Source organism: Elephas maximus, chromosome 10 (genome assembly GCF_024166365.1).
Source record: "Elephas maximus indicus isolate mEleMax1 chromosome 10, mEleMax1 primary haplotype, whole genome shotgun sequence".
Taxonomy (NCBI): domain Eukaryota; kingdom Metazoa; phylum Chordata; class Mammalia; order Proboscidea; family Elephantidae; genus Elephas; species Elephas maximus.
The window spans coordinates 30945185-30953029 of record NC_064828.1 but is presented as its reverse complement, the minus strand read 5'-3'; the positions used below and the strand labels follow the sequence as shown (position 1 = coordinate 30953029).

The following is a 7845-nucleotide window of genomic DNA, read 5'->3' as shown; positions in this document are numbered from 1 at the left end:
ATACGGGTACTGCTGAGTGAGTGGTTTCTTCGAGAGAACTGAACGACGGTGAGAAGCCGTACTAAGCAGAATTTTCTCAGGAGTGAAGGGTAATGAGGGAAAAAGTATAAGGAGAGACGCTCCTAGGCCCCAGCGAGATTTGAACTCGCGACCCCTGGTTTACAAGACCAGTGCTCTAACCCCTGAGCTATAGGGCCTCTTGTGGTGGTGATTTCTTTCTTCATCAGAAAAGGACGGTTTTGTGTGCTCGTTGGGCGTTTGTTCCACTATCTGAGTAGAGCAAGCAAACAAGACTAGGATGTCATTTCAATCCATTCCCCGACTATCGCAACTCAGTGTGCAGGTTCTTTCTGGTCTTGCTGGGGATGGCGCAATATGGAGGCCAGTAACAGAGACCACGCTTGAAGAAAGCTGCCAACCCGACACAGTCTAACTCAGAGAAAGATTTTTCCGCCAGTAATTTTTTTTTTATCCTGAAAACGGAAACTCTGGTGGCGTAGTGGTTAAGTGCTAGGGCTGCTAACCTTAAGCGGCGGCAGTTCAAATCCGCCAGGCGCTCCTTAGAAACTATGAGGCAGTTCTATCCTGTTCTATAGGGCCGCGTTGAGTCGGAACCGACTCGATGTCAACGGGTTTGGTTTTTTGGATCCTGAAAGTTAAGGCAAACCTGGCATAAAGGGAGGGGCCTACCGCAGATCTCTCAGCTGAAACTGGGACATCCGCACTTGCATTCTCCTTAACTCAGAACACCCACGGACCTGCAACTGGCTGCCTCATTCAAGTTCCTTAGACACAGTGACCTTTCTCACAGCTCCGAGCCTCAGCGCGAGAGCAAGCATTGGCTAATTTAGTATTCATTTATTCCTTCATGCAACAAACACGGAACTCTAGTTCTGTGCTAGCCTCTGCGCTAGGAACTAGGGATCCAGCTATGGTCTTTACTCTGAAGCCACTGTCATAATCTTGTGGGACAAAAGGATTTAGTTTTCATGAAAGAGAACAATGAAAAGTGCCAGGTGCCAAAGGGCGGTAGACAGTGCCAAGATCCACGGATTTGGAGAGGACTGATCGACTCATCCCTGAGGCAGGCTTCTAGGAAGGGAAGGGACTTCAGCTGCACTTCGAAGGGAGGGTAAGACTTAGACAAGTTTAGGGGAGGGCCGATCCCTGGTAGAAGAAAATTTATGAGCAAAGTCTAAGAGAAAGCCGGAAGCGTTGAAGCGGCTACACAGAACCCTAGCTGAGGCCGGGGCCGGCCCTCCTGGAAGTGAGGGAAGGAGAGAAGACAGGTTAGCTGCTGCTCAGTGGCCCCCGACTCATGGCGACACCATGCACAATGGGATTGGACTGGTGTGATTCATGGGGTTTTCACTGGCTGATTTTTTGGAAGTAGATTGCCAGGCCTGTCTTCCCAGTTGCTGTTATTAGGTGACCTCGAGTCAGTTCCGACTCATAGCGACCCTGTGTACAACACGACGAAACACTGCCCAGTCCTGCGCCACCCTCACAGTCATTGTTGCAGCCACTGTGTCAATCCATCTTGTTGAGGGTTTTCTTTTTCTCTGACACTCTACCAAGCCTGATGTCCTTCTCCAGGGACTATTAGAGTTGCACTAGATAACTAAGACAGTCGATTTACTTTGGTTAAAGCGTACATTTCAATTCTAAGAGTTTTATTTGATTCATTTTACGAACTTGCTAGGCCAAATTTTGTAATTTCCTGCTCCTTGCAGATATTTGCCACCTTGTCTTTTATTTCTTTAAACATGGTAATTATAGTTGTGTTAATATCTCTAACTGATAATCCCAATATCTGAATTTTATGCCATCTGTTGTTTTTGCTAATCCGTACTCATGTTGCTTTGTTTCCTTGTGCAATTGGTCATCTTTGAGTGTGTACAACTCAATACTTCTGCAAAATTACATGCATTGAATTTTTAAGGCCAAGATGAAGGTGTCTTCCTTCCCCCCAAAATGCTTTTGTTTCTCTCAGGCACCTGGGAAAACTATCAGCCCAAGAAGACCCTAAACGTAGTTCACAGCTGGGCATTCCCTGGACCTCCAAGATGATGTAAACCTAAACCCCAAATCCGGGAATGCTGACCTGTGGCCACAACTTCTTGGGAAAATTTCTTATCCTTTTCTATTTTCCGTTGTTAAACTCAGCTGATTTCTGTTGAGCTTCATGACAATTACTGGAAGTTGGGGTGTAGAGGCAGATTTACTTCTTGTTCACCCTTACCTTATGGGAATAGCTCTTTGGAATCCTAGCTTAATCTTGGGAGGGTGTCTTACTAGACTTCCAAATGTTGGTGGGTGCTTGGTTTTGACATCTGTCCCATTTGTTCCCCCCACTCAAACAGGTAGCCTGATTTTGCAGGAATTACCAAATGTCTCCAGAGCCACCAGGCTCGATTCTCAGGTATTTCTCTTAACCTCTATGGGCTCCCTTAGATTCTGGCCTATGAGCTGTTTACTACCATGCCAGCAGTTTGATGCTTTTAAGTAGATTTGGTAAAATTTTACCCAATATTTTTCTCATTTTTTCTCAAGAGGGTTGGTCCAAATCAGTTATCCCACCAGTACTAGAAAGGAAATTGGAGATGTAGGAGCTTTAACACAATCACACTTCACTCCATGGACTTATAAGTAGAGAAATCATTGCTATAGAAAAAGCCTAAGGAAGAGAGTGCCAAGCACAAAAAGGAAGAAAGGGACTAGCTGGACAGGGAGCCTGAGTACTCTCCAAAGTCTCTAGTTCCAATCTATTCCAGAGACCTGGCTGAATCCCATTCCTGGATTCTACAATCTTAGAGAAATCCCCCGTTTATTTTAGCAATATCTATTTTCAACTTAGAGACTCTTAATACTGAAGGTACTCTTGGTATATGCCTCTCAGCCTTACTGCCTCTCTCTTCTATCCAGATCAACATTTATTAAATGACAGTTAAATATGGGCAATAGATTGCCCTGTATAGATCATTATTCTAGTCAAGATGGTATACCTGTAATTCCCCAAATATAATTCACACTTTTTCAGTTTTGATCATTTGCTTATGGTTTCTTCAACTAGAATGATTTCCCTTCTCTCCACACTTACCAAAAGCTACTTACCCTAGAAGGACAATCTCAATGTCATTCTTGTTCACAATGCCTTTGTTGTTTTCCTAAGAAGACTCCATTTCTTCTCTCCTCTGACACCCCATGACACATATTTATCCTTGTTATTCATTCTTTTCACTCCCACTCTCAAGATACTCTACAGGACACTTGAAATGGAGGGGATCATCACACCCAGAAGTAAGTGTTCAGGCTGACATCACCCATTCAATATCACACTTTCCGTATGTATGTTCCATCATTTACAAAATTATCAAATTGTCCTGTTCTCCTCCCAATACTTCTTCATCTTACGTGAAAGGTCATCAAAAGATAATTCACATTTAATTTTATGTTTTAACTTTCCAGGACTATTTTTGAATTATGATTTTCCATCTTCTTCCATGTCCATCCTTTTGAATATGCTACAAAAGATACAAAGGAAGAACTGAATGAAAAGGTAAAGAAGAAGGGAAGGAGACTCTACTGCACATAATTATGAATAGCTTTATTTTGTTTTTAGAATTATGTGTATTAATACAGCATCCTCAGTTTATAACCATACTTAGCTTTTGTATGGTTCATACTTCTGTGTCTCCAAAATACCCAACAGAGTGACAAGCACATATCAAGGCATTGATAAACATACCCAAAAGACTTGAGAGCAGTGACTCAAACACTGATGTTCATTGCAGCATTGTTCACGATAGCCAAAAGTTGGAAACAACAGAAGTGCCCATCAATGGATGAATGGATTAAAAAAAAAAAAACTGTTATAGACATACAATGGAATATTATTCATCCATAAAAAGGAATGATACATGCTATGATGTGGATGAACCTTGAAAACGTTATGCTGAGCAAAATAAGTTAGTCACAAAAGGACAAATATTGTATATTCCATTTACCTGAAGTATCTAAAACAGGCAAACGCATAGAGATGGAAGTTTATTAGTGGTTACCAGGGGTGGATAGGAGAGGGAAATGGGAAGCTATTGCTTAAGGGATGCTGAGTTTCCATTAAGGACAGGGACAGATTATCCGATAAGCAAGGTAGGCATGTCCTTAGGGCATCAGCAAAACAGGGGCACTAGTTTTCCAAAGCAAAGACCCATAGATGCCACGCAGACAGGACACAAGGAAAAGCAAGCACCACAGTGGAAAGAAACTGGAAGGGCAAATGAAATTAATAGCAGCTTCAGAGCATGAGAAAGAGCTGGCTGGAAATAAAGGTCACGCAGGATCACGAGGGCACTCACACACAAGGTTGTTTAAGCTATGAGGCCCCTACCACTTCAACACCTTGTTTGACATCTGTCTCCTACAGTCCCCTTCCATGTAATCGAAAATCCTTTTCTTGGCATGTTCCTTAGGAGTATACTATTTCTTTCTAATAAACAGTGGGGGTGGACTGCCCAGCCTAACACCTGTTCCATTCACCCAATAAGCACCTGGATCCAACATGAGCAGTTACTGGGCAAGGACAGATTATATTAATAGATAACAGGTCTCTGACTCATTTTGAGAGAACTGTCTTGTACATCCATATCTTCAAATATAAACTTCAGTATTAATGTCCAAATTCAAATGTAAATTGAATTTTGTAAATTTTGCTTGTTTTATAAATTTTATTTATTTTCAATTACTCAAATCTACTTGCTACCATAGAACCAAATTTAAAAAGTGACATAATTTTACATCCAGATAAAATGAAATGGCAACGACTGAGTGCAAAATGAAAGCTCACAGAAGATGAAAAGAAAAAGATTGTTGAATCCCTAAAGACAATTCCAAAATTAGCTTCCTTTTTTAAATGTAGTGAATCTGAAGAGACTTCTTTCGTTGAACACTCAAGTTTCATGGATACAAACCCTTGTACTAGTACCTCTAGTGTTGAAATTACTAATAGTGATTTGAATTTAACAGAATTTGTTCCAAATTCTGCATCCATTCCTTGCTGTAGTAAAAATAGTAATAATAATGGTGTAGAACGTGAAACTGTTTTACAATTTGAAATTGTCACATCTGCAGACCCCATAAATAACAGAAAAACAAATCCTGCTTTGTGGAATAATTTCGCTTCTAATGATGTACATTATTGGATCAGAAGAGGGCCAAGTGATTATCAACATCACAGTGGACTACTTGACAATTCATGTTGAAAATTTCTGGGTAGTAAAAATCAAGGTTCTAACGGTGCAAATTATAAAGAGGGAGTGGCCACCATCGGTCAGCTCTGTATATTGTATTGTTTGCAAGCCATTCAGTCCTAAAACGTTTAATTCTCAATTTGCTACAAATGGATTTAGCAACTGGCACAACTTGAATATGATTGATATATATGAAAACAGTTCAATTCACAGAGATTCTATGTTGTCATGTTTAAACCAAAGACATGGTTTTGGCTTAACTCATAAACTGGAAACACAAATTAATGAAGAATGTCAGTATCGAAAAGCCATTTTGCAACACGTTGTAGCTGTCATAACAATTGATGAATGGTAGACATTCTTTTCAAGGAAGAAATGAAGTGTTTGGGTCCCCACAAAATGGAAATTTTGGGGGTTTACTTGAACTTGTTGCTCAGTTTGATCAATTTTTAGCAGGTCACATCTCAAAATACAGTAACACAGGAAAGGGGAACCCATTGTATATGTTTGAAACAATGTGTGAAAAATTAATAAACTTAAGTTAGATCAACTATTTTCAGTGAAATAGGTATAGGTTGATATTTCAGTTTGTCTGTAGATGCCACTCCTGATTTTTCTTATACAGGTCAGCTAAATATTTATTTATTTATTGAATGGTGTCTTAATTATCTAGTGCTACTATAACAGAAATGCCACGAGTGGATGGCTTTAACAAAGAGAAGTTTATTCTCTCAGAGTCTAGCAGGCTAGAAGTCCAAATTCAGGGCGTCAGCTCCAGGTGAAGGCTTTCTCTCTCTGTTGGCTCTGGAGTGAGGTTCTTGTCATCAGTCTTCCCTTGGTCTAGGAGCTTCTCTGCACAGCAAACCTGGGTCCAAAGGACATGCTCTGCTCCTGGCGCTGCTTTCTTCATGGTATGAGGTCCCCACTCTGTTTCCTTTTATCTCTTGTAAGATAAGAGTTGGTAAAGGCCACACCCCAGGGAAACTCCCTTACACTGGATCAGGGATGTGACCTGAGCAACGGAGTTACACCCCATCCTAATCCTCTTTAACATAATCTAATCTTGCCTCGTTAACCACAGGCAGAGGTTAGGATTTATAAAACATAGGGAAATTGTATCAACCCAAAATGGAGGACAACCACATAATACTGGGAATCATGGCCTAACTAAGTTGACACATATTTTTGAGGGACACAATTCAATCCATGACAGATGGGAACTTAGATATTGTTAAATACGGTAAATAAAGCAATGATTCTGAATTTCTTAAGAATACAATATAATTATAATTGCATATTTTGTTTCAATAGTTGCATAAGAGTTTAATTTTTCAGTCTACCCTCAAGTTATATACATGAATTCACATATAGGATAAGAGCCTTCTAAAAGCATACTTTCAATTTTTTCTTCCCAGCCTTTGTACTATGTTTTGTTTTTACACGTTTTTAACCCAACACACATTCGTTGTTTTTGTTTTAAATAATAACAGTAAGTCTTTTAAAGAGATGTATGTGACGAGGGGCAAAAAAGTTTACTTACACAGTTTATTTACAGTGCTTTTCATTTCTTGGTGTAGATACAGATTTTCACCCAGCATTATTTTTTTTTTCTGCTTGAAAGACTTCCTTTAACATTTCTTGTAGTGCAAATCTGCCTTCCTTTTTGACAAATTTTTTTCTAAATTTTATTTAACTTGTTGTTGAGAATATACACAGCATAACATGCAGCAATTCAACAGTTTCTACATGTACAATTCAGTGACACAGATTGCATTCTTTAAGTTGTGCAGCCATCCTCACCCTCCTTTTCTGAGTTGTTCCTCTTATTAACATAAACTTATTACCATAAACTCACTGCCCCCTAAGCTTCCTGTCTAATCTTTCGAGTTGCTATTGTCGACTTGACCCCATATTAAAAAAAAAAAAACAACAAACCTGCTGCCATCCAGTCAATGCCGACTTATAGCGACTCTATAGAGATAGCTCTTAAAAGAGCATAATGCTCAAGGCAGACCTTTTTTACTAGTTAAGCTAAACTATTGTTTGGTTTTAGGATGAAGTTAAGTGTTGTTTTAAGATACGTATCTCCAACAGATGGAAAACCTGTTAGGCGATTTATCACGCTTACTAGACTAAAAAGTCATACCGGAGAAGAAATTGCAAATCAAGTTACTTCGCTATTTATGTGAAGTTTACAAAATTGAGTTTTCTAAGTGCAGAGACCAGTCCTATGACAATGCTGCCAATATGTCAGGGCGTCATAAAAGACACGCAACAGAAAATTTTAGAACGTAATGAATGTGCCATTTTCAGACCACGTGTCGCACATTCACTTAAGCTTGTAGGCCATACTGCCGTACATTGTTGTCATAAAGCAGTTGGGTTTTTTTCCTACTGTTCAACTACTTCACGTATTTTTTAAAAAATTGTGTTTTAGGTGAAAGTTTACAGCTCAAGTTAATTTATTCTACACCTTTTTTTTTGCCGCTTCTACTTACCAATGGGTAATTCTTAAAACATATTTAGGCAACGATCGAGTATTAAAATGTCTTTCTAATACGCGTTGGGAAGTGCACGCTGTAGCAATGAGTACAAG

The 7845-nt window shown here is 39.6% G+C and overlaps 1 non-coding gene across 1 annotated transcript; it reads right to left on the bottom strand.

Annotated features, from left to right (window-relative positions):
• Window positions 1-124: 124 nt before the first annotated feature.
• On the bottom strand, window positions 125-197 carry TRNAT-UGU (transfer RNA threonine (anticodon UGU)). The gene has a single exon. It is a non-coding gene; the product is annotated as a tRNA-Thr (tRNA).
• Between the last annotated feature and the right edge of the window lie 7648 nt (window positions 198-7845).